Consider the following 9,887-nt stretch of genomic DNA (forward strand, 5'->3'; position numbering starts at 1 on the left):
GGGATTTGGGGTGCGCTGACACCCCCACGGATTCCATCACAGCGTCACCAAAGTGAATAAATATACATGCAAATGCAAACTGGTTTCAGAAGGCAAGATCTGATTCCGAGTCTTCTTCTTTATCACGTTTCAGAAAATGCCAAGTTCTGATAATTCACAATAACTGGACGCCTCCCTGTGTCCTGAAAGCTGACAACAATGGATTCAGTTGAAGAAACAAAACATTTGCCAAACCTTCCCCCAACCACCCCCTTTCTTTGTCCTAAATGGTCAGCCAGCTCGAGTCCCATTCAAGGCTGTGCCCGGCGAGGGGACCAGAGGCAGGGAATTGCTTGGTTTCACACTTCAAGGCCTTTGCCAAACTCCCAGCAAGATGCTGTTGTACATCTCGCCTGGACTGTCGTCCCCTTTTGACTCTACCCAAGTGTCAAGTCAAAGCAATACAAACGGCAACCATCTGCCCTGTACAGATGGAGTCAGCTGGGAACGGCTTTCAAACTTCCTTTGCTATTCACCAAATCAGATGTCACTGTTTGCCATTGTGAGCATCTGGATTCTCCTCTGGGTGCCGAATCTAAAAACAATAAATATATGGCTGCCAGATATTTGTACTCAGGAGTAATAATCATCTCAAATCCTTCAGGAACATCTGCTATTCTCTGAGAATATTAGAAAAAGTGCAAAGGCCATACTGTACTTCTGTCTTAAAAAAGGTTGCCACTCGGTGCTGGAAATGAATTAACATACGAGGCCTGTCTGTAGAGTATCCAGCCACGTCATATGATAAACAGACACATTTATTGAGGAAGATACAAGATAAGACAATGACGTCTGCATCGGTATCCGAAAGGTTGCCGGTTTGAATCCCCCTTACTTTTCTAGCGCCTTCAACTCAATCCAACCTCTGCGCCTTAGGGACAAGCTGACAGAGATGGGAGTAGACTCATACCTGGTGGCATGGATCGTGGACTATCTCACAGACAGGCCTCAGTATGTGCGTCACGAGAACTGCAGGTCTGACATTGTGGTCAGCAACACAGGAGCGCCGCAGGGGACTGTACTTTCTCTGGTCCTGTTCAGCCTATATACATCGGACTTCCAATACAACTCAGAGTCCTGCCACGTGCAAAAGTTCACTGACGACACTGATATCGTGGGCTGCATCAGGAATGGGCAGGAGGAGGAGTATAGGGACCTAATCAAGGACTTTGTTAAATGGTGCGACTCAAACCACCTACACCTGAACACCAGCAAAACCAAAGAGCTGGTGGTGGATTTTAGGAGGACCAGGCCCCTCATGGACCTCATGATCATCAGAGGTGACTGTGTGCAGATGGTGCAGACCTATAAATACCTGGGAGTGCAGCTGGATGAGAAATTAGACTGGACTGCCAATACTGGTGCTCTGTGCAAGAGAGGACAGAGCCGACTATACTTCCTTAGACGACTGGCATCCTTCAACAGCTGCAATAAGATGCTGCAGATGTTCTATCAGACAGTTGTGGCGAGCGCCCTCTTCTACGTGGTGGTGTGCTGGGGAGGCAGCATAAAGAGGAAAGACGCCTCACGCCTGGACAAACTGGTGAGGAAGGCAGGCTCTATTGTAGGCACGGAGCTGGACAGTTTAACATCCGTGGCAGAGCGACGGGCGCTGAGCAGACTCCTGTCAATCATGGAGAATCCACTGCATCCACTGAACAGTATCATCTCCAGACAGAGGAGCAGCTTCAGCGACAGACTGCTGTCACCGTCCTGCTCCACTGACAGACTGAGGAGATCGTTCCTCCCCCAAACTATGCGATTCTTCAATTCCACCCGGGGGGGTAAACATTAACATTATACAAAGTTATTGTCTGTCTGTAGACCTGCATTGTTATCACTCTTTAATTTAATATTGTTTATTATCAGTATGCTGCTGCTGGAGTTAGGAGACCCGGGTTCGCATCCCGGGTCCTCCCTGTGTGGAGTTTGCATGTTTTCCCCATATCTGCGTGGGTTTCCTCCCACAGTCCAAAGACATGCAGTTTAGATGCATTGGTGATCCTAAATTGGCCCTAGTGTGTGCTTGGTGTGTGGGTGTGTTTGTGTGTGTCCTACCCGGGATTGGTTCCTGCCTTGTGCCCTGTGTTGGCTGGGATTGGCTCCAGCAGACCCCCGTGACCCTGTGTTCGGATTCAGCGGGTTGGAAAATGGATGGATGGATGGAAATTATAAACTAAAAAATATCAAGAACTCATGTCCTGAGACCAGACTTTGTGCCAAAAGATTTAACCACACCCGGGGCCGGAAATAAAAGACAAAGAGCAGGAGAGCTGCTGTACAGGCTTTTAAATGTTCTGAAGTGCCACACAAGATGCAGATCACACGGCATAGCAGCAGCAACCCAGCAGCCGATCGAGCAAAGAGGAGGTAAAAAAAAAACTGTATTTGATTCCCATTGTATCGCTGTTTAAGAGGGGGTGTCGGAGGAGCGACCGCGTCTCCTTGGGGTTAGGGTTAGGGTTAAAACCTTTTAATGTACCCTACCTAACGGAACGGACCGCAACCCTCTACCTGCTTTGGGGACCCCACAGTGATTTTTTGAAATGTGGGAGTTATTTCTGCCCCCCCCCCTGTAAATTGTCTGCGTTTCCACTGAGTGATTGTATGCGAATGAAGTTGGTTTTTATCACCTGAACTTACAAATGATGGTTGGTGGCAGGATTGGCACTCCAGCTGCCGTAAAAATGGCAGACAGGACACCTTGCTGCTCTGTAGCTCTGCTGCAGCCACCCATAAACAAGGCATACCCCCCGGAAGAGTCAAAAACTGTCAGAGAGCCAACGGGGTCAGGCCTGTCGGGAGGATCGGAATTGGTGTGGTGCTGAGGCGTCGCCCGCTGCACAGCAGCCACTCGGGTCCCATTCAGGGTGTCGAGCTGTTTCGTCGTGTGGTGGGTACGGCAACGCGCTGTACCAGTGCAGTGTGGACCGGACCTGACCTGAGCCCACCTGAAATTTAAATCCATCCACACATCCATTTTCCAACCCGCTGAATCCGAACACAGGGTCATGGGGATCTGCTGGAGCCAATCCCAGCCAACACAGGGCACAAGGCAGGAACCAATCCTGGGCAGGGTGCCAACCCACTGCAGGACACACACAAACACACCAAGCACACACTAGGGCCAATTTAGAATCGCCAATCCACCTAACCAGCATGTCTTTGGACTGTGGGAGGAAACTGGAGCACCTGGAGGAAACCCACGCAGACGCAGGGAGAACATGCAAACTCCACGCAGGGAGGACCCGGGAAGCGAACCCAGGTACCCAGGTCTCACAAATGCGAGGCAGCAGTGCTACCCACTGCGCTACCGTGCCGCCCAAAATTTAAATTGTACAGATATTTGTTAAAACAATTGACGACGTTTGTGTGAGAGTTGAACTGGACAGGGCAGATTATAGTGTTCATTCATATGGCCATCTTCTCAAAATCCCCACTTATTCAAGGCAAGCAATGGGCACGAGCGGGAACAACATCTGGAGAGGGCATCAGATCATCACTGGGTGAGCACATACACAACCCCACATGCACATATGAGTTTATTAGAACTAAAGGAAAAAGCACGTGCACCGCCGTTCATGTGTTTCAGTCCTAAGACCCCCCCCCCCCCCCCCCTTCGGCCCCAGCTCAGCTGTAAATATCTGACACACACGATAATTTCTTTAAATGCGGTTTGAGAGGGTTGCTTCCATTTTCAGACCGCAGTGCCTGTGGAGATTTTATTAGCTAGTCTGGAGTCCACCAAGAGTGATAAGTCATTGTCACGTTCAATGTCCATTGACCCAATGAGCCAGACTTGTGATGGTCACAAATCACAGGCATAATAAAGTCTGAAGTCTGCCGCTGATTTATAAGAGCATCTGTCTCATTGCAGACACCAAAGTCCTCCTCTTATAGATTGGCCATTATTCTCTGGATCCAAGATGTGAGGCTGGATTGTATAATAAACATAATTTTCCAACAAAAGGAAAAAAAAACAACAAAAACAGCTGCCTTTTTCCTTTACATTTTGTGGGATACAGGATGCGTGACAAATGTTTTATGGAAAGGGGAACGCTCGGTTATTTCATTTTTACACTGACCGAAAACAGTAAGCAGGATATTGTGTGCGTCACATATCTAGGAAAACAACTTCATGAAAATAACCCCCCACCGTATTTTATAACATACAGCGCATCAGGAAAGTATTCACAGCGCATCACTTTTTCCACATTTTGTTATGTTACAACCTTATTCCAAAATGGATTCAATTCATTTTTTTCCTCAGAATTCTGCACACAACACCCCATAATGACAACGTGAAAAAAGTTTACTTGAGGTTTTTGCAAATTTATTACAAATAAAAAAATCCCATGTCCATAAGTATTCACAGCCTTTGCTCAATACTTTGTCGATGCTCCTTTGGCAGCAATTACAGCCTCAAGTCTTTTTGAATATGATGCCACAAGCTTCATGGACAATCATGGACAATCCTTGGAACACACTACACTACTTTCATGCTTTTCAGATTTGTTCGGATGCCAAACTGCAAAAAGTCAGCATGGAGGAAAAATCTTAGCAGTAACAGAAAATTTAAAAAAAACATAAATTACTGTATAGTCCACCTTAATAAAAGGATAAGAGTCCGAGTGTCTGTTTATGTGGGTGTCTGGTTGCTAGGTCTCTGTCATTCCAACAGATGGCGCATCACAAACATTTTTAGTAATACAATGCATTGCATTTGTCATTCCAACAGATGGTGCCTCACAAACATTTTTAGTAATAAAGTGCATTGTATTTGTCAATCCAACAGATGGCACATCATAAACATTTTTAGTAATAAAATGCATTGCATTTGTCATTCCAACAGATGGCGCATCACAAACATTTTTAGTAATAAAATGCATTGCATTTGTCATTCCGACAGATGGGGCCTCACAAACATTTTTAGTAATAAAATACATTGCATTTGTCATTCAAACAGATGGCACATCATAAACATTTTTAGTAATAAAATGCATTGCATTTGTCATTCAAACAGATGGCACATCATAAACATTTTTAGTAATAAAATGCATTGCATTTGTCATTCAAACAGATGGTGCATCACAAACGTTTTTAGTAATAAAGTGCATTGCATTTGTCAATCCAACAGATGGCACATCATAAACATTTTTAGTAATAAAATACATTGCATTTGTCATTCAAACAGATGGCGCATCACAAACATTTTCAGTAATAAAATGCATTTAATTTGTCATTCCAACAGATGGGGCCTCACAAACATTTTTAGTAATAAAATGCATTGCATTTGTCATTCCAACAGATGGCGCATCACAAACATTTTTAGTAATAAAATGCATTGCATTTGTCATTCCAACAGATGGTGCCTCACAAACATTTTTAGTAATAAAGTGCATTGCATTTGTCAATCCAACAGATGGTGCATCACAAACGTTTTTAGTAATAAAATGCATTGCATTTGTCATTCCAACAGATGGTGCGTCACAAACATTTTTAGTAATAAAAATATATTGCATCACAAACAGTAAAACTGCTTTGGCAAATCCTATACCGAATGGAATATAACAGAGGCATATGCATTGCATGCTATATTGCGAACGTTAACGCTGAGGTCTAGGTTGATTATTTAGATTTCAACCCATCTTAGACGAGTAGCACAGCTAATGAAAGGATAAGTGCCTGTGTCTGTGTGTCTGTGTGGTTGTTATGTATCTGTCTTTCCAACAGATGGAGCATCAAAAATTATTTTAGCAATAAAAATCATTTTCATTTGTCATCCCAACAGATGCTGCATCACAAACGTTTTTAGTAATACAATGTATTGCATTGTTCATTCCAACAGATGGTGAAAAACAAACATTAACAATGCTTTTACAAATTCCATTCCAAATGTCATATAAAAGAGAGATATGCATTGCACGGTGCACTGCAAAAGTTAACGCTGAGGTCTATTTTGACTATTTAATAATAATAATAATAATTCTTTGCATTTATATAGCGCTTTTCTCACTACTCAAAGCACTCAGCAATCACAGGTTAAGGGCCTTGCTCAAGAGCCCAACAGAGCAGAGTCCCTATTGGCATTTACAGGATTCGAACCGGCAACCTTTCGATTGCCAGTGCAGATCCCTAGCCTCAGAGCCACCACTCTCACCATCATCACCATCAATTCACCTTAAATGGGTAACACAGCTATTAAAAGGTTAAGTGTCTGTACATGTGTGAGTCTGTCTGGTTGCTGTGTCTCTTTAATTTCAACAGATGGTACACCACACGCATTAACACTGCTTTTAGGAATCCAACACCAAGTGTCATATAACAGAGACATATGTATTGACTTTGTCATTCCAACAGATGGCGCATCACAAATATTTTTATTAATGAAATGCATTGCATGTGTCATTCCAACAGATGGTGCACCACAAGCATTAGCACCGCTTTTAGGAATCCAAGACCAAGTGTCATATAACAGAGACATATGCATTGGCTTTGTCCTACCAACAGATGGCACATGACAAATATTTTTATTAATAAAATAAATGCGTCATTCCAACAGATGGTACGCCATAAGCATTAGCACCGCTTTTAAGAATCCCCCACCAAGTGTCATATAACAGAGACATTATGTATTGCACGGTGCTCTGCAGAAGTTAACGCTGAGGCGTATGTTGATTAGTTTTAGATTTCAACCTGTCTTAGATGAATAGCACAGCTAGTCTCTGTGATATTCCTCACCAAGTAATTCCTTATACTGTTTATTAGTGTCTAGAAAACAGTCAAGTAGGACAAAAATGATACACTAGGAGATGAAAATTTCAGAACATAACATATTTCATGACACACTGATGCCAATGTTAGTGAACACAAGTGCTCCTTAATCATTTCTATGTCATAAATGTCCAAAGCAGAAGAGAATCAATGTGGATGAAGAGGGCTCCTGTCACCATGTGGCATGAAATGAATCATTTACAAGGGAGGACGCTTTGTCAGGATATGGAAAATTCAGAAATGTTTGATGAATTGTTGGTATACAGCCGATTTGCCAAACCAATTGAGACCTGATGTATGAGGCAGTACAGTTAACCAAGCAAAACTCACATCACACATTAAGCCTTAAAATAAAATATGGCATTTAAAACATAAGGCAGACGCACAAAATACACCTGCAGAAGTGCGAGTTAGAGACGCAAATAAATGTTAACAATGACTGCACCAGTCACTATGTACTAAGGCACAACTAACGTGCTGGCGGCACTTCACCGAGTTAATGAAATAATCAAAAAAATTAAGAGCACATTATGTAGACGTTCAGCTAAATGTTAGTATACTTGGGCGAGGCGACACGGACAAATCAATTACACCTAAAAAATAAAATACCCCTGGGCGTTACTTTAATACTTGAAAAAAAACTGTGTATGCCATATTTTCACACATGAATACTTCCATTGTAAGATGTGTTAAATTAATGGCTTCTTGCTGGCTCGACGTAAGGTAAATGGACACGCTTGCTTCCCAAAGCAGAAAATCTCCAGCAGCCGCCTGCATGAAAATTCATTTATCTACCAGCCTCTGCTTCTACAGACCTATAAATCCACTCCTGACAATAAACACACACACACTTCGTTTTCTTTTTCACTATAAAGTGCTTAACCCGACATTTTAAAGTATTCAAATCACAAAGTGTGCACAGGACATAATTGGCTCTTCACTGCTCACCCAAAACGATCAGTAAGCTCCGCACTGTTAGCTTTAGTTAGCCCACTTAACACGCTGTGCCCCTTCAAGTCAGATGTCATTAAAAGGACCCGGCAGACAAAACGCGCCGAAGCCATTACTCTGCCTCAGTCCATTCCCTCGAGGGTCTATGCAGCAAAAGTGAACATAACTGTGACGTTTGTACCAAATACTTTTAAATCTAAGGATGGATTCATTTTAGCATTCAAGTCTTCCCCTTTTGTCGTTCTGCTCCCCAGTTGTTAAAGAGGCATGATTGTGAAGGACATTTTTACAGAGTAAGGGTGATAACACTTTGCGTGGTTTCAAGCTTGAAAATACGCGCACGCAAAAAAAAAAAAATAAATAAAACAAACATGAAGATACGTACGCCAAAAAAACAGATTAATCAGATAATCAAAAATTGGCGTACGCACACTTCTCGGCAACTTAACCCTTTATAAATCACATCGTTTTGTAAATGTGTGTGTTTGTGAACGCGCCTCAAACCCCGCCCCCGGTTTACACCATGAAACCATATATGGAGCATGCTAATTAAGCTCATACATATGTAATCACGATGCTGCAGAACTTCATTGGCTGATAGTGCAGCCACATGACGCATCCAGTAGCGCGAGATAGAGTGTGATTCGATACATTTAAGTATAGATACGAATAATTTTGATAGTGTATATAATTTAATTCAGTTGTTTGTGATCTTTTTATTGATCACTTTTTTCCTTGGACAGGGTAAATGCATTAGTTGGGTCTTGAAAGGGTAAAAAAAAGTGGGAGAAAGGTGGAGAAATAAAAGCGATGCCCAAGTAAATAAAAGGAAAGGAAAGGTGGAAACTGAACTCACGGCTTCAGTGTCTTTACTCCTCCTTTATAAAGCTTGTAGAAGTTTACGTCTCTAAATTAAAGGCACGCAAAGAACCTTTGGTGGCCAAGCGCGGGCGTAAGTAACGTGCGCAAATATGTTGAATGGCAACGCGTTACCGCGGCTTGTAAACGCCGTGAGCGCCAACCACACCACGCATGGAATTAAAAGAAGAAGACGAAGAAAAAGTCCGGTCTTCTGCACAGTAGTGGATCCCTAGTCATGCGCAGAGTAGTGATGGGAACTCCGGCTCTTTTCAAAGCTTCGGCTCTTTTGGATCGGCTCCCTTTAAAGGGCCGGCTCTTACGGCTCCCGAATGGCTCTTCGTTTAGTATCATTTGGATGCTTATATTTTAGCCTAATTAAGCAATTATGAATGGTTTGTGTATAGCCTAAGCAATTTCTTATTCATTGTTTTCAGACATTACGTATTTTATGCATTTTTTTCATTACAATAAATACACAGTTACTATTGTTTAACATTTTAATAAAAGCTTTAAATGAACAGCTTAACACAAAACCACAGCAAACAAATTAAATAAAGGCCAAACTCAACAACAACAACACAACACTATGACTCTTTGAATAAAAGTTTTTAGGCCAGGTTGGCATTCAGAAATGCCAGATGCCTCAGCTTAGATGGGCTGATGCGATTTCTCCTCTCCGTGATTATTTGTCCTGTTTTTGAGAAGACTCTTTCTGAGGGGACCGATGTAGCGACAATGCAAAGTCTTCCTACCATTACCTTAACCAGGCGTGGGTAGACTGCAGCCTTGGCCTCCCACCAGCTCACTGGGTCTTCAGATCTTTGGATGAGGTGCTCCTCAAGATAGGACCTCAGCATCTCCTGTTGCTCTTTCATCAAACTACCAGAAGCTTGTGGTTCCTGTGAACACACCCCTGCTCCAATTTCTTCCTCTTGGCCCTCTGATGAAGGAGCATACAGGCTGCTGGGGTTGCATCTTGCTGCTGCTGCACTTATTCTTTGAAATGCCTCATCCACAGCTCTTTTGTTATTAAATGCTATTTTTTTTCCAGAGCAGTGGTTTCTGAAAGCACAGTTTTGTACTCCATCCTTAGATATATAGTTATGGAATAATTGTTTGGGACAAAGGTTTTCTGCTAGGGAGAACATACATAGGGTTTAAGGCCTGTACAAAAGTTGTAAATCCGCTGTCCTCCACAATGGAAAATGGTTAAAAGTCGCTATCTATCATTTTGGCCAGCTCCTCATCGACACTTACAGTGG

The 9,887-nt window shown here is 42.8% G+C and overlaps 1 protein-coding gene and 1 long non-coding RNA gene across 4 annotated transcripts in view; one reads left to right on the forward strand and one right to left on the reverse strand.

Annotated features, from left to right (window-relative positions):
* Positions 1–9,887, reverse strand: part of LOC114656379 (nck-associated protein 5-like) — a 771,015-nt gene that overhangs the window by 564,488 nt on the left and 196,640 nt on the right. The window lies entirely within an intron of this gene.
* The window catches only part of LOC127528941 (uncharacterized), a 235,409-nt gene that overhangs the window by 151,913 nt on the left and 73,609 nt on the right, over positions 1–9,887 (forward strand). The window lies entirely within an intron of this gene.

The sequence above is a fragment of the Erpetoichthys calabaricus genome, chromosome 8 (genome assembly GCF_900747795.2).
Source record: "Erpetoichthys calabaricus chromosome 8, fErpCal1.3, whole genome shotgun sequence".
Lineage (NCBI taxonomy): Eukaryota > Metazoa > Chordata > Cladistia > Polypteriformes > Polypteridae > Erpetoichthys > Erpetoichthys calabaricus.